This window comes from Schistocerca piceifrons, chromosome 3 (assembly GCF_021461385.2).
Source record: "Schistocerca piceifrons isolate TAMUIC-IGC-003096 chromosome 3, iqSchPice1.1, whole genome shotgun sequence".
NCBI lineage: Eukaryota > Metazoa > Arthropoda > Insecta > Orthoptera > Acrididae > Schistocerca > Schistocerca piceifrons.
The window spans coordinates 867,404,013-867,427,445 of record NC_060140.1 but is presented as its reverse complement, the minus strand read 5'-3'; the positions used below and the strand labels follow the sequence as shown (position 1 = coordinate 867,427,445).

Here is a 23,433-nt window from a genome sequence, read left to right as displayed (position 1 = left end):
TGCTATTAAATTTGCCTTTCTCACAGACCAGAAACCTTTAGTTGCTATCTTTAAATCGAACAATACTGTTACTACCCGGACAGCTCAACGTTTGCAACGCTGCGCGTTTTTCTGCCGAATTACAACTTGAAGTTATAGTAAGGTCAACGTGCGCACGCAGAATTGCTTTCATGCCTGATACTAGGACTTGACTTGTTCTGAGGCATCAAGGGATCACCAACTTAGTATTGGAGGGTGAAAATAGTAGAGGGAGACCAAGAGATGAATACACTAAACAGATTCAGAAGGATGTAGGTTGCAGTAATTACTGGGAGATGAAGAAGCTTGCACAGGGTAGAGTAGCATGGAGAGCTGCATTAAACCAGTCTCTGGACTGAAGACCGCAACAACAGCATCATCTGATATACCGGACTTTAGAAACAGCATTGTTGCAACAATTACTCCAGACATGGTGATCGGGGTCTGGGAAGAACTCGCGTATCGACTCGATGTCTGACGAATGGTGCTGACATTGAACGCTTCTAAGAAAAACAGTTTTTGTTGATTTTTCATTTGATACGTTTATACTTGTAAGCTGAATGTAGCCTTAAAAGCCTTAAAACCGGCATGACTATTTTGAAACATCCTGTGCGTGTATTCGCTAATGAAATTTGTCATAAACAGTCCGTTACAGTTAAAAAAAACAGCGATAGCCACGCCTAGAACACTTGCAGAAAAAATTACATTTATTACCTATTAATAAAGAGGAGTTCAGTAAGCAGGAACAAAAAAATTTTGATCATTAGCCCAGTAACAGAAAACTCTGATCGGTAGCAGAGCCGGTTTGAATCTAACCCAAAATCATTTCTACTGGGCAACTCCTTTTATTCAACGGAAGAAATTTTAGTTAAAGAGCCAGTAAGAAGAACCGAGTGTTTTTAAGTGTAGTTAATCGAAGGACGAGGACTAGAAAAATAAAATGTTCATTAATGTTAACAGTAATTACGCGCACTCACCGTGTAAACTGACTCGTTTTACATCCATTTCGATAAGAGTGTCGTTAAGACACTCTATGGAACATGTTGTTAACCAACTAACAGAACCAACTTTTATGTACAATATCGACTATGTACTTACCGAGCTGTACACTCCCTCTAATTAACAGTTATGGAAATGTCCTGTTCATTCCGCATTAATCAAAATCTCACCGAGGATTTTAATCTGCAGCCCTACTTTGTGTCGCATAAACACAAGTATACCTAAAAGAACATACACTTGCGAGACTTTTCAAGCAAGGAAATGCTAAAAAAAAGTCGTTGGTCTTGGATGTTGATTGAATAGTATGGTCAGAATAAAGTTACTTTTAGGTGAAGCTACTTTTCGGTTATTGGGTAACAAGTCTTTGCTACATCTACATCTACATCTACATTTATACTCCGCATGCCACCCAACGGTGTGTGGTGGAGGGCACTTTACGTGCCACAGCCATTACCTCCCTTTCCTGTTCCAGTCGCGTATGGTTCGCGGGAAGAACGACTGTCTGAAAGCCTCCGTGCGCGCTCTAATCTCTCTAATTTTACATTCGTTATCTCCTCGGGAGGTATAAGTAGGGGGAAGCAATATATTCGATACCTCATCCAGAAACGCACCCTCTCGAAACCTGGCGAGCAAGCTACACCGCGATGCAGAGCGCCTCTCTTGCAGAGTCTGCCACTTGAGTTTGTGAAACATCTCCGTAACGCTATCACGGTTGCCAAATAACCCTGTGACGAAACGCGCCGCTCTTCTTTGGATCTTCTCTATCTCCTCCGTCAACCCGATCTGGTACGGATCTCACACTGATGAGCAATACTCAAGTATAGGTCGAACGAGTGTTTTGTAAGCCACCTCCTTTGCTGATGGACTACATTTCCTAAGGACTCTCCCAATGAATCTCAACCTGGTACCCGCCTTACCAACAATTAATTTTATATGATCATTCCACTTCAAATCGTTCCGCACGCATACTCCCAGATCTTTTACAGAAGTAACTGCTACCAGTGTTTGTTCCGCTATCATATAATCATACAATAAAGGATCCTTCTTTCTATGTATTCGCAATACATTACATTTGTCTATGTTAAGGGTCAGTTGCCACTCCCTGCACCAAGTGCCTATCCGCTGCAGATCTTCCTGCATTTCGCTACAATTTTCTAATGCTGCAACTTCTCTGTATACTACAGCATCATCCGCGAAAAGCCGCATGGAACTTCCGACTATCGGAGCCAGTGGCTATACGGGGCAGTGGTTAGTTTCAAGAAGTTGTATAAAATTTTAGCCGCGTCTATGAACCGAGATGTGCTCAATATGGTTAGCAGTGGGACAGCTGAGTAGTTATAGAAACTGATGCAGTCGATTGACTGTGATTTTCGTTCAGTCGCTGTTTTCAATCGAATGAAACAACCGAATGGAATGCGGCTACGTCAACTACATGTTTCCACTCAACTGTCCAGGTTTGAATGGTGGGACAGGCGACTGACGTTAAACCTGTTATACTAGTGTTTTATACTCAGTCTAGGTTTGTCGCAGTGGCTGGCTTATTTTCTTCAGTCCTTTTCCGTCCGGGAGCGACGTCCACGGGGATGGGGCGTGGCGCAGCTTTCGGCACTCAGCCAGCCAGGAGGTCAGCCGTTGCCAGGAGGTGGCTTACGGTGCCACGACTAAGCAGGCCACCTGCTCGCGCCGGCTGACCTCCCAGCGGCACGCGAAACTCTTGCGGAGTCTGAGAGTAGCCCGGTAGAACGAGGGCTTCCTGAAAAAGTGCATCCGAAATTGTTATGTGAAGGCCGGCCGAAGTGGCCGTGCGGTTAAAGGCGCTGCAGTCTGGAACCGCAAGACCGCTACGGTCGCGGGTTCGAATCCTGCCTCGGGCATGGATGTTTGTGATGTCCTTAGGTTAGTTAGGTTTAACTAGTTCTAAGTTCTAGGGGACTAATGACCTCAGCAGTTGAGTCCCATAGTGCTCAGAGCCATTTGAACCATTTTTTTGTTATGTGAAAACTCTTAAAGCTTTTTAAATGAAACTAACGTTACTATACACCTTTATTTCAATGTCTGCCGTTAGCCGGTAGAGGGCTACGAATTGTAGAGTGTAACATGCTGATGTGCGTGACAAACAGTGTGCAGGAGTCGAGTTCGAATTCGACCAGTTGTCTACAAATGGAGCACACTCTCCTTCAGCGCGACAATTGCCATGCCACAGACGAGCACTGCGATATCTCCAACAATCAGAGGCTTCAGCTCACTGTGATCCTCCATATCATCCCGACTTAGGCCTCATCCGGTTCTCGCCTTTTTTCAAAACTTACACCTACTACGACTTCACTCTGATAGTGGTGACACGGTGCCAGCAGACATGAGGTTGTGGTTCTGTCAACGAAGTCAAACATTCTACAGTGACGGTATCGATAAACTAGTCTCTCGTTACGAAAAAAGTGGTCATCCCCAGGATGAATGGTTCAAATGGCTCTGAGCGAGAACGCTTCCCACTCACGGGTTCCCGGGTTCGATTCCCGGCGGTGTCAGGGATTTTCTCTGCCTCGTGATGACTGGGTCTTGTGTGATGTCTTTAGGTTAGTTAGGTTTAAGTAGTTCTAAGTTCTAGGGGACTGATGACCATAGATGTTAAGTCCCATAGTGCTCAGAGCCATTTGAGCCAGGATGAATATATTGAGAAATAGATATGCAGACACGAAGAATAAAGACGCAGAATGTTAACGAATTTTGACTTATTTAAAAAGTTTTAAGAGTTTCTACATTCACTGTTGCTTTAGTTGAAGCAATGAATATACTACAGACTGGTTTCACTGAAGAATGAATGAGCAGCTCGGTCAACTGAAGCACCTACATGTGCTCCGCCCGGGGGCTGGGTGTTTGTCTAGTACCCATAATTGCATCATCATTCGTGCAAGTGGCGAGATTGGACTGTGAATAGATTGGGACGTTGTACGGGTGCTGATAACCGCGCAGTTGAGCGCCCCACAAACCATACATCATCATCATCATCATCATCATCGCCAAAATGTGTTTTCGTCTGAAAGAACGAATAAAATGTTTCCGCTACAAACTTTTTTATTTGAAAAGAAAGAATTAAAAATTCAGTCAGTGTGCAAAATTGCGCAGGACTCCATAAAAAATAAATAAATAAAAAGAGCATATATATATATATATATATATATATATATATATATATATATATATATAACCGATACGTAAAAATACGACCGTATGAATCTATTGTTTTCATTCGGTTGTGGCCGTCACTAACTACGTAACTATGGAAGCTGATTATTTACAGGTGCTTTGCGCTGAGCTACGACGCTGTCTCTGTGCATTCCACCTTTTCCATCCGTGCGTTTTGTCTCCTAAACAAAGAGGGATTTCCCTCCGGAAATTCCTATCCTATTATTACAATGTTATCGTCCTTCTACATTGATCACTAACCCATGTGATATTTTCGCACATTACGTTACGTACATGAAAAAGTGAATATAAATCGTGACAGAACTACATAAATGACGAAAAATTATGACTGACAAAAAGTGTTGGTGTTAAAACGCGTTGTCACAGCAATTACAGTACCATAATGAGGAATGGTAATACCCTTACACGTGCAGTCCCCGAAAGGCATTTTTTCGTACTCCACCGTGGCATGTAGAATAATTTAACTCGCCACCAGCAGATTGCTGCGTTTCTGGCCCTCCAGCAAGACTCTGATACCGTCGTGTAGTAAATAAATGTGTGTCCACAGAACATCCAGGAAGATGTGGGATTAGGCATGCAGAGTTCCCTGCAAACAGAATGGTGTCGCATCTTTGGCAGCGAAGGCAGTGTACTGCGTATCTGAACGAACTTTGACAGCACCATTGCTGTTCAAGATATAAAGGGTAAACCAGAATGCTACTGACGGACGTTTAGAGGTTGTTCAGGGACACCTTCTGGGTGTTTTGATATGATGGACTAAGTCTGAGGCGGCTCGTTACAGGGTAATAATGTAATTGTAATTATTTTCGGTTTGTTATATCAGTCACTATTGTTTCTGTAGAAAAATCCTCATACAAATGAACTTGGCTGTTATATGCAGTCACTATAACACGTAAAAAACCGGTTTTTCGTAGGTACGTACGTACAGATTAAAAAATAATATGGTAAATCCTTTAAAGTCAGTACCGCCATTAGACTGTTGTTTATTTGCAGTGTTACATTTACAATTAAAAATAATGATTTCGACTTCAAAGTGCCATTATCAAGTGTTTTTAAAAAATTGCCTAGGATGGAATACTGTCGTATTAAAATACACTATTAGACACATTGTCTAAGAGTCGATATTTCTGGCAGAGTCTGCTGCTTTGTTTCATTACTGAGTACGCCGTCTCGACTGAGTGACCAAGATGGTGTACTCAGTAATGAAACAAAGCAGTAGACTCTGCCAGAAATATCGACTCTTAGACAATGTGTCTTATAGTGTATATTATTACGACAGTATGCCATCTTAGGCAATTTATAACACTTAAAACACTTGGTAATGGCACTTTGAAGCCGAAATCATGATTGTGTAAGTGCAAATGTAACACTGTAAATAAACACCAGTCTAATGGCGATACTGAATTTAAATAAAGATGACTGTGGCCCCGCATTATGGAAACCTTATTTAATGTGATAAGGTTGCTCTCTTTGCAGGAAGAGCTCAGCATACTGTCGATGTGTTGCTCTTGCGTTGCATTCAGTGAAAGGCTACTCTTCATCACTAAATCTATCGCTGTTACTGGGTATGACTGTTAAAATATAACTAACATTGCCAGAAAACTAACCCCAGACAGGACTCGAGCTGTACTGAATGCAAGCTTGAGAACATAGAGTAAAGTGGACATTATCGTTATTACTTATCAACAGCAAGTGCCGTGTGTGGACAGAACGACATTGTTTGCAAACAAGATAGGGGGAACGTACCGTCGACATTTACAATATTGTCTGCAATTTCCAGTGCAACACAGATAAAAAGCTAACTAGGGCAAGTACCCAAACGCACTAACTCTGTAACGAGCACCACGCGACCGCGAGTCAATTTGAATTACTTACATACACTCCTGGAAATGGAAAAAAGAACACATTGACACCGGTGTGTCAGACCCACCACACTTGCTCCGGGCACTGCGAGAGGGCTGTACAAGCAATGATCACACGCACGGCACAGCGGACACACCAGGAACCGCGGTGTCGGCCGTCGAATGGCGCTAGCTGCCCAGCATTTGTGCACCGCCGCCGTCAGTGTCAGCCAGTTTGCCGTGGCATACGGAGCTCCATCGCAGTCTTTAACACTGGTAGCATGCCGCGACAGCGTGGACGTGAACCGTATGTGCAGTTGACGGACTTTGAGCGAGGGCGTATAGTGGGCATGCGCCGAATTGCTCAACACGTGGGGCGTGAGGTCTCCACAGTACATCGATGTTGTCGCCAGTGGTCGGCGGAAGGTGCACGTGCCCGTCGACCTGGGACCGGACCGCAGCGACGCACGGATGCACGCCAAGACCGTAGGATCCTACGCAGTGCCGTAGGGGACCGCACCGCCACTTCCCAGCAAATTAGGGACACTGTTGCTCCTGGGCTATCGGCGAGGACCATTCGCAACCGTCTCCATGAAGCTGGGCTACGGTCCCGCACACCGTTAGGCCGTCTTCCGCTCACGCCCCAACATCGTGCAGCCCGCCTCCAGTGGTGTCGCGACAGGCGTGAATGGAGGGACGAATGGAGACGTGTCGTCTTCAGCGATGAGAGTCGCTTCTGCCTTGGTGCCAATGATGGTCGTATGCGTGTTTGGCGCCGTGCAGGTGAGCGCCACAATCAGGACTGCATACGACCGAGGCACACAGGGCCAACACCCGGCATCATGGTGTGGGGAGCGATCTCCTACACTGGCCGTACACCACTGGTGATCGTCGAGGGGACACTGAATAGTGCACGGTACATCCAAACCGTCATCGAACCCATCGTTCTACCATTCCTAGACCGGCAAGGGAACTTGCTGTTCCAACAGGACAATGCACGTCCGCATGTATCCCGTGCCACCCAACGTGCTCTAGAAGGTGTAAGTCAACTACCCTGGCCAGCAAGATCTCCGGATCTGTCCCCCATTGAGCATGTTTGGGACTGGATGAAGCGTCGTCTCACGCGGTCTGCACGTCCAGCACGAACGCTGGTCCAACTGAGGCGCCAGGTGGAAATGGCATGGCAAGCCGTTCCACAGGACTACATCCAGCATCTCTACGATCGTCTCCATGGGAGAATAGCAGCCTGCATTGCTGCGAAAGGTGGATATACACTGTACTAGTGCCGACATTGTGCATGCTCTGTTGCCTGTGTCTATGTGCCTGTGGTTCTGTCAGTGTGATCATGTGATGTATCTGACCCCAGGAATGTGTCAATAAAGTTTCCCCTTCCTGGGACAATGAATTCACGGTGTTCTTATTTCAATTTCCAGGAGTGTATATAGTCAGAGAAGGATGGGTAGCTCATTCAGTTTCTAATCATTATGTAACCCAAAAAATTGAAAAAATTCAGCTATCTCTACAGTTATTCATCTGCTGCGTTATTGCTGGTATTATTCTGTTCGGTACATGGAAATGAACGAACAATTTGCTACCTGTAGTTCTTTCAAAAACATTTTACCGGAAAATATTTACGATGAGACTGGCGCGGGATTAGCCCTTGTTAATGAACAACCGTCATTTCAAATAGCCTGACAAGTTGAAACATTTGCATATTGCATTTGCATATTGCATTTTACATGTTTCAAGACTCTGGTGACTTTTGGAGTCCGGGAGTGATGTCCGTTTTTTCGGATTTATTTCGGTTTCTTTTACCCTTTTGCCACAGGATCTTGGTTCCATGACAAAACATTGGGGCGAGAATGACCTCAGATCGTTGAATGATTTTATAAGTAATGTCCTGTTCTCTCTTTTACCTTATTGTAATTAATTTTAGAAATTTTAGCTCGGTGGTTCCTTATCAGACATTCCAGACTTGAGGATCCCCTACCATTGTCTTGTAATACAAAACTTTCATTATTAAATTTTACATCAGATGATGGAACTTTTAAGTGTTCCGAAACCGTTCTTGTACACAGTAAAAGATAATGGATTAAGCAACTGTTGCATAGTCTCGTTATGTTACAAAATGAAACAGATCTCACTTGAAGCCGGCTGGAATGACCGAGCGGTTCTAGGCGCTAAAGCCTGGGGCCGCGCGACTGCTACAGTCGCAGGTTCGTATCCTGCCTCGGGCATGGATGTGTGTGATGTCCTTAAGTTAGATAGGTTTAAGTAGTTCTAAGTTCTAGGGGACTGATGACCTCAGAAGTTAAGTCCCATAGTGCTCAGAGCCATTTGAACCATTTGAATCTCATTTGAAGGAATGAAAAAAGTGAGGATGCAAACGTCCTGATTCCCTTTCTCTAGAAAATGTCAGCAGAACTCAACACGGGAGAATTCGTTTGGACAGTTTAACACAGTAAATATGCAAGAGTATGGACAAACGGCGTTGAGATTTCGTCGGACCTTATCCCGAACTTCACTCGAGCGATTTTTTTGATGTTCGTAATCTTTTCGGACATTTAAGGCTTTTATTCACCACACAGTGCATTTAGCGCCATTTCGCCACCGCATTTTGCTTTGCAGGCTTTGTTGGCGGTTTTGCCAAAATACTCCCAGTTGAAACTCTTATGGAGATAGTCCGGAATACGTTTTCCACCAATTTTGCTTCGCTTAACACTCGATGGCGGACCTTTTTTTTTTTGTATTCTGAGCGTCATGTTGTGTTGCATTGAACTGGTTCCCATACACGTTTCCATCTCTCACTCACTCAAGCGTAATGACACAGAGTACTAATCAGGACACAGAATACGGCAGATGCTCATGCGCGTACAAATGACAACAACTGATTACTGTATCGAAATCGCAGTTTAGCATTTTCTGTGATGGCCTGCTCTACTGTTCATTAACGAGGGCCTGCCCTGCATCACTCTTATATATATTTTCCGGAACAGTTTTATTTTGTCCATCCTGTTATGGAACTGGAGTTCACAACTATCGCATCCCCTCCAAATTCCAAGATACTACGGCGCAGTGGTTGTGCGGTCATGGTGTTGGAATGTGAATTATGAGCTCCTTGTTCAAATCTCCCTCGCCTCCCTACCCCCTTTTTTTCTTTTCTTTTTTTTCCCACAAAATTATGAACTTTCCGTCCGGTCACTGATCTCCTTCTGTAGTCTTGGCAAATATAATACTATATATTGTTTATAGAATATAACTCATGTTGCAAGAATACATCACCGTGGCAAGCAAATGTGATGAATAGTGAGAGCAGGCGAGATACCTCATAGAACTCTCACAGAAACGAAAACAAGTAAACGGGTGTGAACTACATTACAACAAAGGAACTAAAGGGTCCAAACTTTCAAAACAGAACACAAGAGTCATAAGATGTGGGACTTTGTAGAACAAATAGGAGGTACGTACGGCTGGACGTTCCTTCCTTACACTTCGGTGTTGCAAACAGAAATCAGATACGTCAATGGCTGGACGGAGAGACCATAATTTTGCAAAAAAAAAAAAAGACAATAAGAGGCATAAGGGGCGTGACCGCAAGACCAGGATAGCCTAACTATTCAAATTCGCTCGATGTTACACACCCTGAGCTTGGACCGTTCATTGTTTCTATGTTGCTTCTTTTTTCGCAGTTCTGTACACCTTCTTCCAGTTTTCGTGCTAGATCTGCGTACAGTTTTTGGCGGACTATCGAATGTCCCAAATTACCACTAAATCTGAGAGGATTGTGATGGGGAGCTTCACTTGTCAGTCACTAAAGTATTCTCTCCTTTCCACGCTGACTTACTTGTCGGCGCAACTTTTCGGTAAGTTTTTTTGTAAACCGAACACTACCATGAACCACAAGCTTTTCTAAGATGGTATCTTAGTTCACACAATCTAACGTCTTATAGCAACATTTCGGCTTCCATTGAGGTGCTAAGTAAATTGTTTTTTGCTTAAGTGTGACACAGCAGTTGAGTTTGTTGGTTTATACGCTGAAAGACATGGAATGAGAGCAAGCTAGCATTAGCGAAGGATGGAAAAGAAATCAGTCCTTTCCAAAGGAATCATCCTGGCATTCGGCTCAAGCGATTTACATAGGGACGCATTTCCTGATTACAGGAGAGAGATTTGACTTCTTGCCCTTCCAAATGCTGAGCCAATGTCTTTGCCGCTCTGTACCGCCTCATTTGATTGTACAGTGCGAACCAGAACGCCAACGACAAACTTCCAGAGGTTCTTCAGGGATACTTTCTGAGTATTTCTGTATAACGGACTCATGGCCTCTGGTGGCTCGTTTCAGGGTTATTACATTTCCTTTGATTTCTCGCCCAAATTAACTTCTTATCTGTATTGCACTGAAAATAGCGCACCGCAGAGTAAGCGTCGCTGGTATGCACCGGGTGCTTTGTTTGTGAACAAATTTGTTCGTTTCACACATGGCGCTTTCTGTTGACCACAGTCTCGGCCAATTTACTCATCTTGCATTTACTAGTACCCGTTTTTGTTCTTCGGACAGTTTCCACTGCACAAGGACACTGATACACAGCGTAAAGTATTACTTTGTGTACAAGTCTGATTTTTCTTGCGATATACGGTAGGAACCTGTGTTTCCCGTATATGTGTGCTTTATTTTCCTGTAACTCAAGAACCGTATAACGTAAAAGTAGTCTGAAAGAAAATCAGTGACACAAAACTACCCGGGGCTGAAAACAAAAATTGAAAATTATCTTTCGTAGGCCTGCACATTTTTCTTAGGTCTTCTTTCTCAGCCTGCCTCAGCGAACAGACGCACATTATAAGTGCAATCCACGTTTTATGGTGTTATTCTTAGAATTAATTGTGTATCATATGTAAGAGGTCATTTGCTATTATTCCCATCATCATTTCATTCAGTGTGTATATTTACATATTTCCGTGCAAATTATCTCTGTTCCAGATCGGTTTTGGCTGAAATACCAGAGTCGGGAGGCCACTGTGAAGAATGGCGGAAAGCGCATTTCGCCCTGTCATTAATTTGTTAGTGCTCTTACCAAATCACGGTCCTGAGATTAGACACCGATCATTTTAGTGTGTCTTGGGCTCATTACGTGAAAGAAATTATCGGGAAAGATTCGGTGATTCGTCTCTGATCAGTGAATCCGTAGGGCTTCGATCACGGCAGATACCGGCTCCACTAAACAGTATTAATAGATGGTAACTGACGGAAGTTGGCTCAGGTATTTGTTACTGACACATCTACAAATTTACCGAGCATACTACGAAGTCATACCACACACTGTAGCGGTGCGTTAATAAAATCACATTCCCACCATAAATGATCCGCTGCTTTCCTTCATTCTGGTAATAGTTGCATGATTGTTGAAGAATTTATTTTTTGTTAGCTACTATTCGTTTCAACTGATCGCCACATTTACGAACTTTGCTTTCAGTCTAAGTTATAATTAACTTCTGTAGCTCCATACTTAACTATGATATACAACCGTTCGCTCGACGAAAGATCCGTACCCAAAGACTGGAAAGTTGCACAGGTCACACCAATATTCAAGAAAGGTAGTAGGAGTAATCCACTAAATTACAGGCCAATATCGTTAATGTCGATATGCAGCAGGATTTTCGAACATATATTGTGTTCGAACATTATGAATTACCTCGAAGAAAACGGTCTATTGACGCACAGTCAACATGGGTTTAGAAAACATCGTTCTCGTGAAACGCAACTAACTCTGTACTCGCATGAAGTGCTGAGTGCTATTGACAAGGCATTTCAGATCGATTCCGTATTCCTGGATTTCCGGAAGGCTTTTGACACTGTACCACACAAGCGGCTCGTAGTAAAATTGCGTGCTTATGGAATATCGTCTCAGTTATGTGACTGGATTTTCGATTTCCGGTCAGAGAGATCACAGTTGGCAGTAATTGACGGAAAGTCGTCGAGTAAAACAGAAGCGATTTCAGGCGTTCCCCAAGGTAGTGCCGGCCGGGTTGGCCGAGCGGTTCTAGGCGCTACAGTCTGGAACCGCGCGACCGCTACGGTCGCAGGTTCGAATCCTGCCTCGGGCATGGATGTGTGTGATGTCCTTAGGTTAGTTAAGTAGTTCTAAGTTCTAGGGGACTGATGACCTTAGAAGTTGATTCCCATAGTGCTCAGAACCATTTGAACCCTAGGTAGTGTTATAGGCCCTTTGCTATTCCTTATCTATATAAACGATTTCGGAGACAATCTGCGCAGCCGTCTTCGGTTGTTTGCAGATGACGCTGTCGTTTATCGACTAATAAAGTCATCAGGGGATCAAAACAAACTGCAAAACGATTTAGAAAAAAATATCTGAATGGTGCGAAAAGTGGCAGTTGACCTTAAATAACGAAAAGTGTGAGGTCATCCACATGAGTGCTAAAAGGAACTCAAACTTCGGTTACACGATAAATCAGTCTAATCTAAAAGCCGTAAATTCAACTAAATACCTATGTATTACAATTACGAACAACTTAAATTGGAAGGAACACATAGAAAATGTTGTGGGGAAGGCTAACCAAAGACTGCGTTTTATTGGCAGGACACTTAGAAAATGTAACAGACCTACTAAGGAGACTGCCTACACTACGCTTGTCCGTCCTCTTTTAGAATACTGCTGCACGGTGTGGGATCCTTACCAGATAGGACTGACGGAGTACATCGAAAAAGTTCAAAGAAAGGCAGCATGTGTTGTATTATCGCGAAATACGGGTCACAGAAATGATAGTGGATTTGGGCTGGAAATCATTAAAAGAAAGCCGTTTTTCGTTGCGACGGAATCTTCTCACGAAATTCCAATCACCAACTTTCTCCTCCGAATGCGAAAATATTTTTTTGACACCGACCTACATAGGGAGGAACGATCACCAAGATAAAATAAGGGAAATCAGTGCTCGGACGGAAAGATATAGGTTCATTCTTTCCCCGTGCTATACGAGATTGGAATAATAGATAATTGTGAAGGTGGTTCGAAGAACCCTCTGCCAGGCACTTAAACGTGATTTTCAGTGTGTCCATGTAGATGTAGATGTAGGCAAAGCGTCAATGGAATTTGTCCCACTTGTATCCTCAAATTTTAGGGAGATGTTCTTAATGTCTTACCAGCGTGATTAACTCACCCACGTTTCAGTCAGTCACATTTTCTTCTGCCTTTATTTTAGTTCCTCTATCTTTTCACTGCTGTTTTAATCTGTGTTATAGCAACTTTCATCCTTTCTACGTCGTCTTGTGACTTGTGAGATAGTGTGTTTGTGTTGGTTGGCGCGAGTGAGGTGGAAGTGGGTTCATTAGTGGCATTTTATGGGTTTCTTCCTCAATATGTGACAACAATTTTAGTAATTTTATCGATATTCGTTTCTTTTAATGTGTGAGCGCCCATAAGCTCCAAACATACACAGAGCAACGTGTCAAGCGGCTGCGAATGTTTTACTGATGTTGGCCGATACGAACTGAAAGTGTGGGTTCACTGAATGCAATGGAAGAGTGACGCAACGAGGCTGTGTTGAACTGCGGTGAAAGTGTATGTGTTCCGTCGTATGTTTGTTGAATTACTTTGTGTTGCGTTTTGTATATCGTACTTTTTGGTTATTGCATATTACAGGCTTGTCCGCTGTTCAGGAGGTATTTTCACAGAAAAAAAGGTGATTTCGGTAACAAACCGAAGAAATCATACGGACATTGTTAATGATGCGCCATAGACCGTGGGTGTCATATACCACAGTAGTCAGAAGAGATCCTTAAAGAACCTCTTAGAGTTTTTAGATGGAGATCTGGTTCTTCCTCCACATGTGATAGCGTTAAGCGAAATGCGCGTCGGCCGCCTGTCTGTGCAGTACAGTCATGAGTTACAGTAGGTGGACATAATAGAGTGCCTTCACAGTGTGTATTGTGCAAATATTGCTGTTGCTGGTGACAGTTGATGTGCGAGGCTCCTGGGAGCAGTGCGAGTACTTACAAAACATCCTTTGTCGCCTGCATCTCTGATGAATGTCGCTCTCCGGCAGTGGGTTGTGCTCATGACGCGGAGAATTTATATCACTATCCATCACTGTCTTGTGTACTGTACATCGGACGAATCCCCCTCTCCCCGTCCCCCTCTCTCTCTCACGCACACAGACGCCCACACTCACTCGCACACACACACACACACACACACACACAGACGTGGTTCTTCACGTGTTTCTCAGCCTCTAAGCGCACCAACACTTTCGGCTGCCGGAAGGCCCGCAGTTTCCCCGTCGCCCCGGCAGAACTTTTTAATTAAATATAAAGGCGAAGACGCAACAGGGAGGACAGCAGAACTAGAAAAACCCGGCCAGAAGACTTCTTGTCTGCTTCTCAGCAGTCTAAGCTTAGCTCTCGGCTAAGGCAAGAGTAGATCCTCTAGCAGAATCGTTACGTCGGAAGCGCAGGAAACTAAGGGAACTGTTTTGTCAGGTGCCCACTAGTGACGCAGCTCCATTAATCCTCGATTACGTGGCGCCACTGGAAATTCACTTTGCTGCAGAAACGTTGGGTCCGTGGCCAACTGTGTGAGCACCAGTATCCGAGGGCCGGAGATCGATCCAGCTCGGCCCTAGCATCTATCATCAAAATGGCTCTGAGCACTATGGGACTTAACATCTGAGGTCATCAGTCCCCTAGAACTTAGAACTACTTAAACCTAACTAACCTAAGGACATGATACACATCCATGCCCAAGGCAGGATTCGAACCTGCGACCGTAGTAGTCGTGCTGTTCCGGACTGAGCGCCTACAACCGCTCGGCTACCGCGGCCGGCATCTATCATCGCTTTCACCTCTGGCAACGACACGTAGTACGCGTTCAACTATAGGCCACCGAGTTACTGGCCGCGGAAGTGATTTTAAACGATAGATGAAGACAAGGGCGTACCTCCTCGAAGAAGATTATGCCTACTAAATTAGTTTTGTGTTCGAACTAAACTGAACTAAACTCCTCCCGAACAGGCATGAAAGCCCAACGGTGCCGACCGGCCGCCATGTCATCCTCACCCACAGGCGTCACTGGATGCGGATATGGAGGGGCATGTGGTCAGCACACCGCACTCCCGGCTGTATATCAGTTTCCGAGGCCGGAGCCACTACTTCGCAATCAAGTAGCTCCCCAGTTTGCCTCACAAAGTCTGAGTGCACCCCGCTTGCCAACAGCGCTCGGCAGACCTGACGGTCACCCATCCAAGTGCTAGCCCAACCCGACAGCGCTTAACTTCGGTGATCTGACGGGAACCGGTGTTACTACTGTGGCAAGGCCATTGGCTTTGTTCGAACCTACCTCCGAAGTCAGTTGAGACGGAGCCCACTATCGGATAAACAGGGAGGGAAAAGGAAATATTTTGTATTTATTTTTAAAGGAAACATCTCGGCATTTGACTTTATTGGTTAAGGGAGCCCACAGAAAAACTATATCTGGCCAATGGAACGTGAAACCTGAGTCCCATCGCAATTTCAAATGCGAGTCCATTGTTCTAACTATTACGTCTCCTAGCTCTGTAATACGAATTTCTGCCTTCGTTGCCTGTATGGACGACGTACGGCCGAGTAGTTGTTCTACAAGAAAACTGCCAATGGCGTCAAATACCTAGGCTTGCATAAATGAAGAAAGTGTAAAAAAATAAAAGAACCACAAAAAGTTGTTTCAAGAACATGATGAAATGTAAGTGAAGCGTAGATCAGAAGATATGGAATAAATGAAATGCAATTAGAACATGTCTGAACAGTTTCATTTTGGTGTAGAACGAGAAAAATCAATACAGAATGTTATGAAATGAAGCAGAAACATAGAAAATTCAACCACGTGTGGTGGTGTCAATTTCGGTATCCATCAGCTCCATTGGATGATGTCAGTCAGTGGTACGTAAACAGAGTTGTACGCCATAAATCAACTTTTAAATCTACGTTGTTAGTCTTTCCATAATTGTCAGCCGGCCGTTGTGAAGGAGCGGTTCTAGGCGCGTCAGTCTGGCACCCCGCGACCGCTACGGTCGCAGGTTCGAATCCTGCCTCGGTCATGGATGTGTGTGCTGTCCTTAGATTAGTGAGGTTTCAGTAGTTCTAAGTTCTAGGGGACTGATGACCAGAGATGTTATGACCCACAGTGCTCAGAGCCATCTGAACCATAAGCGTCACTTCCTTCGCTTCTTGTAGATAAATAATGCCGTATCTTCAGAGAATTTCTTCTGTCGTCATGGCAGCGTCGCTCTTTCCATCTTACTGCTGACGTTTCTGCATATACGTGCAATATGAGCAAACTTCGACAGGTGAAACGTTTACAGACAAAAACAGTTCGTGGACTTTTAACTTGATTCACTAAATTATGAGGTTTGTAGCAGCCTTTACAGTTTGCGAGGCAAATTCACAATTTAGGATTATCGGTAGTAACAGACCTGTCACAAAAGATAAATTTTTTGAACGGAAAAAATATGAAAAAGGTAGAAACGTTCGCTTAGTCCAGCCGAAACGGAACTACTAGATGACAGCAGACCAATCGATTGACATACTTGCGCCAAAAACAAAGACAATCGTTGAAATTCCAAGCCAACTTGTGGGTATACTATGCTGAGTTATTAACTAGGCACAAGAGCCCTAGGGATTCGTTGGTAGTTGCGACATAGACCATAGCGCTTTACCTCGGTAGTGTGCCTCCATGGCTCTGCTGTCAGCCTGCCTTGTTAACTGCACACACCTACTCCTGTTACATCTTTATGGTGGGGCGAGGACATTTTTAGCTCCACGGTTGCCCTCTCATCGTGGCACCAACGCGAAGACACGGAGATATGTCTCCTTCCACGACCGCATTGGCCTCACATAAAATTTGAATGTGGGTGGCTTTTTCTAACCTCCACCGCCATACAGGGATATTTTTATCGAAAGTGATTTTATGCTAACCGCATAAAGGTTCTGACATCACTGTTTGATAGTCCAATCCTTCCACAACACGTTGGTAGTATCAGAACTTCGTGCATAATTGATTTTGTTCAAATGGCTCTGAGCACTATCGGACTTAACATCTCAGGTCATTAGTCTCCTAGAACTTAGAACTACTTAAACCTAATTAACCTAAGGACACCACACCCATCCATGCCCGAGGCAGGATTCGAACCTGCGACCGTAGCGGTCACGCGGTTCCAGACTGAAGCGCCTAGAACCGCTCGGCCACAACGGCCAGCAATTGATTTTGTAGGAGAGATTGCATATTACGTTTATGTCCTTGATTCAGATACCTCATTTAATCGACCGTGATTTGTAATTTCATCAGCTGTCAGAATCTGTAATCTGAATCTAATTGTATGGATTTATGCAAGGATCTTTCCTTGTGTGTGCTGGGTGTATTGGTTATCTTGAACTTGACAACGTGAGCGTGAATCGCCCTGGGAAGGTCTATTATCTGCAAATTCTACATGGACAGAATATCGTTTGTTCCACGTATGTATTAGCAACAAAGTTGTGAAAGAGTAGACTTTTCTCACGTGACATAGAAACGGACTGTTCTCGGAAAGGTTTACAGTATTGAAATCAACTGAATATCAAAATAAGTGATCTGACAGAGAAGTTTATTCTAGTGAAACTATCGCTTTTGATACAGCTAAATGGAATCGGTTCAGAAGGCCGTAGATAATGAAACATCCCCTTAGAAAAATGTATGAATTACTGTGCTGGTAAACCTCTTACTTTATTTGATTTTCAAACAGCTGAGCAAAACTCAACGTACTGCGACATTTCTCTCTTTACTTATTCTGATCAACAGTAAACTAAGACACAATATTTTTAGCGCAACGCAGTCTGACTTTCAATAATCACTACAAAAGAATGGCCCTGACTAACAATAACCTATATCTTTCATGAATCACTTACCTCACAAAAATCTTCGTTACTCGAACTACTGCAATACAGTGAGCGCCAATACTGCCAGCTAAATAAAAGATTCTAACTACTGAAGGCACTAACTACTGATAGGCATAGTTAACAAATGAAAGATTTTGATAGAGAACAAACAATGTATTTACCTTAATAATGTACGAAAGTCATCATATATATATATATATCAGTTCATGATATCCAGTATTACAAATTTACTCTTTCTGATGGACACGCGTCCAGATCGTCCGCTCTCAAAATTCTGCCATCTCTCTCCCCACGTCCACCACTGGTGGCGGTTCACCTCCAACTGCACAACGCTACGCGCTGTTCACATCCAACTGCCCAACACTACAATAGCGAATATTGCAAAAATGCCAACCAGTCACAGATTGCACACAGCACAGTCAGTGATTTTCATACAGAGTGCTACGTGGCGTTACCAACATGACAACCTAAAAAGCCGACTTACAATAACTGAACTCAGGTTGATGATATTTTTCTTGTCTTACACAAAGCCTTCGACACAGTTCCGCATATCGACTACCCGAACAGACATGGGACTGCATTGAAGACATCCTACCAAACTCCATACGGCTTTCTGAATCGAGAGGCAACGCTAGAAGTGAAGGCGGCGTTCGTCGAATATAAAAATAGTGCGACAGGACCCTTACCGATCACGATATATGTATTTCACCCGGGGAAGGCTGTATGCAAGAGTTGCTGCTGTGTAAGTGGAGGTGGCATCGTTGGAAAACTGGGGTCAATTGTAGTGTGCAATTCCAACTCTCGGCTTTGAGTCACAATGCCATATCTGACGTCATGAGCTTACAGCGTGAAGGATGTTTCGGGCTGTTACTAAATGTTATCTTTTGTTGTCTTACTAACTGGAGTAAATTATGCTTTTTTCTGAATACGTCGCGATTTATGAGGGTGTAGTTACGCAGAAACCAAAGAGCTTAGCCTAAATTGCCTTGAGTAAAGCGAGTAATGATCGTATTTATAATCTTAGATTTCACAAATATTTGGCTTTTTTGGTGTCGAACGTAGCACGATTTACACGTGTGTGGTTAGCTAGGAACCTAAGAGCACAGCTTACATAACTGCGAATGACACGATCAGCAATACTTATAATCATGGTTGTCACAAATGTAATATTTAGATGTTTTTCCGAATATTGCACGATTTTTCTAGCATTACGTTTTGGTGTCATTCTGTCTACTTGAGCTATAAAGCTGTATAGATCAGTTCTCGTCGATTACAAGCTCATTTATTTTTCATGATTTTCTCTTAGATGTGTAAAGTGATTTCTTACAAGATATAATTTTTTTGTATCGCTCTGCGAACTTGAGCTACATAGTTCAATGCTACTTGTCGATTGCACGTTTCGTTATTTTTCGTTAATTTTTATTAGGTGTGTAGTGTGATTTCTTTCTCGATTTAGTATTTTATGTGTCACTTTCTGTAATTGATATACATAGCTCAATTCTAGTTGTCTATTCTTCATTTAGTTATTTTTCGTGTTTTATCTTTAGGTGAGTAATAAGATTTCCTTTAGGTTTTATTTTTTGGCATCGCTCTGCATCAATAATTCAAAAACGGTCTTAATCGCATTTATTATTTTTATTATACCGCCAACCGGTTTCAACCCGACGTAGGGGTCATCTTCTGGGCGTTTACACCATTGGTCGACTGCCGTTATGTAGACAGGAGTGACACCACCAGCAGTCGACCAATGGTGTAAACGCCCAGAAGATGACCCCTACGTCGGGTTGAAACCGGTTGGCGGTATAATAATAATAAATGCGATTAAGACTGTTTTTGAATTATTGATTAATCATACTAATCGCTGCTTCATCTCCACAACCATGTTGTCCAAAAATCGCTCTGCATATTTGAGCTGTTGTTGTGGTCTTCAGTCCGAAGACTGGTTTGCTGCAGCTGTCCACGATACTATATACTGTGTAAGTCTCTTCATTTCCCAATAAGTATTGCAGCCTGCATCCGCCTGAGTCTGATTACTGATTTCATCTCTTCGTCTACCTCTATGACTTTTACCCCACACATTCTCCTTCCACACTAAATTGGTGCTCCCTTTATGTCTCGGAATGTGTCCTATCAACAGAGGTCTATTGTTGTCAGGTTGTACCATTAATTTCACTTATCCCCAATCCTATTCAGTGCCTAACCATTAGTCACGTGATTACTCATCTAACCTTCAACATTCTTCTGTAGCACCACATTTCAGAAGCTTCTATTGCCTTCTTGTCTAAACCGTTTGTCGTCCATATTTCACTACCATTCACGGCTACAGTCCATACAAATATTTTCGGAAAGTATTTCCTGACTTTAAGGGTGTATTCGATGTTAACAAATTTCTCTTCTTCGGAAACACTTTTCTGGCTATTGCTAGTCACCATTTTGCGTCCTTCCTGCTTGGTCCATTATCCGTTAATATTCTGCTTAAGTAGCAAAACTCATCTACAACTTTAAAGTCTTCTTTCAAATTCTCATTCGCTCAGAATCACGTGATTCAGTTCGACTGCATTCTGTTTATTCGTAAATAGTTACAGAATTCAAATGTTTGCGGATGAACAACGCCTGTTGCAAATATTGGCAACTGACTCTAAACAAAAATAAATGCCATTTAATAGACGAAAAGAGTCTACATCTAAAAAGTTTTCACTTTTTTTGACACAATCACAACTATCTTACAGACAACTAATTGTTTTAGATCGTCTGTAACCGTTATCTATAACGTTAATTGTGACTGTGTCGGAAAATAAAAATAAAAGTTTTAATTTCCCTAGCGGACGTCATGGTCTCCAAATCATATAAAAATGTTGTATGTTGTGTAAGTGATCCCGTATCGTTTGGTTATCCGATCGACGATTAGCCGCTGGAATCGCACACAAACAACTAATTTTTGGTTATTTTTCGTCGGTCTGGAACCCTTAACAAGTTGGAATAACGGAAAATATAGAAAAGACTCAAAGAATACCTGCACGGTTCGTCACTCGGTTGCGTAATCAGTGTGCGAATGTAGCAGAGATGCTTATCGAACTGCAGTGGGAGACGTCACAAGAGAGAGCGGGGGGCATTACAAAGTTCCGAGAGTCCATGGAACAAAACGAGCCAACAGACACGTTACTTCCTCCAACATATATCTCGCATAATGAGCACGCGCCAAAGTTGAAATTTGTTCTTCCTAGCTACCTTCCGTGAACGGAAGGGGGAGGCCAGTCCCCGACCTTCGAATTGTGCGATGAGGCGTGTCCGCCCAGCACGCACCTCACTTACCTTCCTTCAACCACTAAAGTAGCTCGCCAACAGGCAGCCAGCTTCAAACTTTCCGAGATGATCGTTCCCAGGCGCCGGATCGTAACAATCTGCCCTTTGTCAAAATCGTTTACGTCAGTGCATTTCCCAAGCCATGTCAGGGTGGGTGCTCGTCAACAGTGGTAAGTGCCGAACTCATAGCTTCCAGTAGTACTAACATGTGCAGTGTTGGTGCCAGGAAAATACTTTCCAGGGACGATTTGTGTAAATCTGAGGATGATATGGATAACGACGACTCAGATAAAGATCCTGAATATGGTCTTAGCTTTCAAAACCTTTTGGTAATCAGGTAAATGTGAATAATTATTTAAACAAGTGATTACTGATAAGCTTTGTCCGTGACCTACTTCGTGAATTTATGTGACAATGTGATGGAAGAGATGTCAAGGGCTATCCTTAACATTATTTGCGCGCTGCAGTAAGGCGACAACAAAATTAATTTTATGTTGTGCTGATTCATAGATTAATTTATCAGTTTACTGTGCTTTATTAATACAGAAATTGCTAATGTCAATGTTGGTCTCATAAGTGAAACAAGAAGCAGAAAGATGGAAGGAGTATATAGAGTGTCTATACAAGGGCGATGTACTTCAGGGCAATATTATGGAAATGGAAGTGGATGTAGATGAAGATGAAATGGGGGGTATGATACTGCTTGAAGAGTTTGACAGAGCACTGAAAGACCTAAGTCGAAACAAGGCCCCAGCAGTAGACAAAACTCCATTAGTACTACTGACAGCCTTGGGAGAGCCAGTCATGACAAAACTCTACCATCTGGTGAGCAAAATGTATGAGACAGGCAAAATACCCTCAGATTTCAAGAAGAATATAATAATTCCAATCCCAAAGAAAGCAGGTGTTGACAGATGTGAAAATTACCGAACTATCAGTTTAATAAGTCACAGCTGCAAAATACTAACGCGAATTTTTTACAGCCGAATGGAAAAAGTGGTAGAAGCCGACCTCGGGGAAGATTAGTTTGGATTTCGTAGAAATATTGGAACACGTGAGGCAATACTGTCCCAACGACTTATCGTAGAAGCTAGACTAAGAAAAGACAAACCTACGTTTCTAGCATTTGTAGACTTAGAGAAAGCTTTTGACAATGTTGACTGGAATACTCTCTTTCAAATTCTGAAGGTGGCAGGGGTAAAATACAGGGAGCGAAAGGCTATTTACAATTTGTACAGAAACCAGATGGCAGTTATAAGAGTCAAGGGACATGAAAGGGAAGCAGTGGTTGGGAAGGAAGTGAGACAGGGTTGTAGCCTCTCCTCAATGTTCAAGCACTAAAGGAAACAAAAGAAAAATTCGGAGTAGATATTAAAATCCATGGTTAAGAAATAAAAACTTTGAGGTTCGTCGATGACATTGTAATTCTGTCAGAGACAGCAAAAGACTTGGAAGAGCAGCTGAACGGAATGGACAGTGTCTTGAAAGGAGGGTACAAGATGAACATCAACAAAAGCAAAACGAGGATAATGGAATGTAATCAAACGGGTGATGCTGAGGGAATTAGATTAGGGAATGAGACACTGATGATGGTCGAAGTAGAGAGGATATAAAATATAGACTGGCAATGGGAAGGAAAGCGTTTCTGAAGAAGAGAAATTTGTTAACATCGAGTATAGATTTAAGTGTGAAGAAGTCGTTTCTGAAAGTATTTGCATGGAGTGTAACCATGTATGGAAGTGAAACATGGACGATAAATAGTTTGGACAAGAAGAGAATAGAAGCTTTCGAAATGTGGTGCTACAGAAGAATGCTGAAGATTAGATGGGTAGATCACATAACTAATGAGGAGGTATTGAACAGAATTGGGGGAAGAGGAGTTTTAATGGCACAACTTGACTATAAGAAGGGATCGGTTGGTAGGACATGTTCTGAGGTATCAAGGGATCACCAATTTAGTACTGGAGGGCAGCGTGGAGGGTAAAAATTGTAGAGGGAGAACAAGAGATGAATACACTAAGGGGATTCAGAAGGATGTAGGCTGAAGTACGTACTGGTAGATGAAGCAGCTTGCACAGGAAAGAGTACCATGGAAAGGTGCAACAAACCAGTCTCAGGACTAAAGACCACAACAACAACAAAGTGAAACAA

The 23,433-nt window shown here is 43.1% G+C and overlaps 1 pseudogene; it reads right to left on the bottom strand.

Annotated features, from left to right (window-relative positions):
• Positions 1–15,276: 15,276 nt before the first annotated feature.
• LOC124791174 lies at positions 15,277–15,394 on the bottom strand (annotated as a pseudogene).
• Between the last annotated feature and the right edge of the window lie 8,039 nt (positions 15,395–23,433).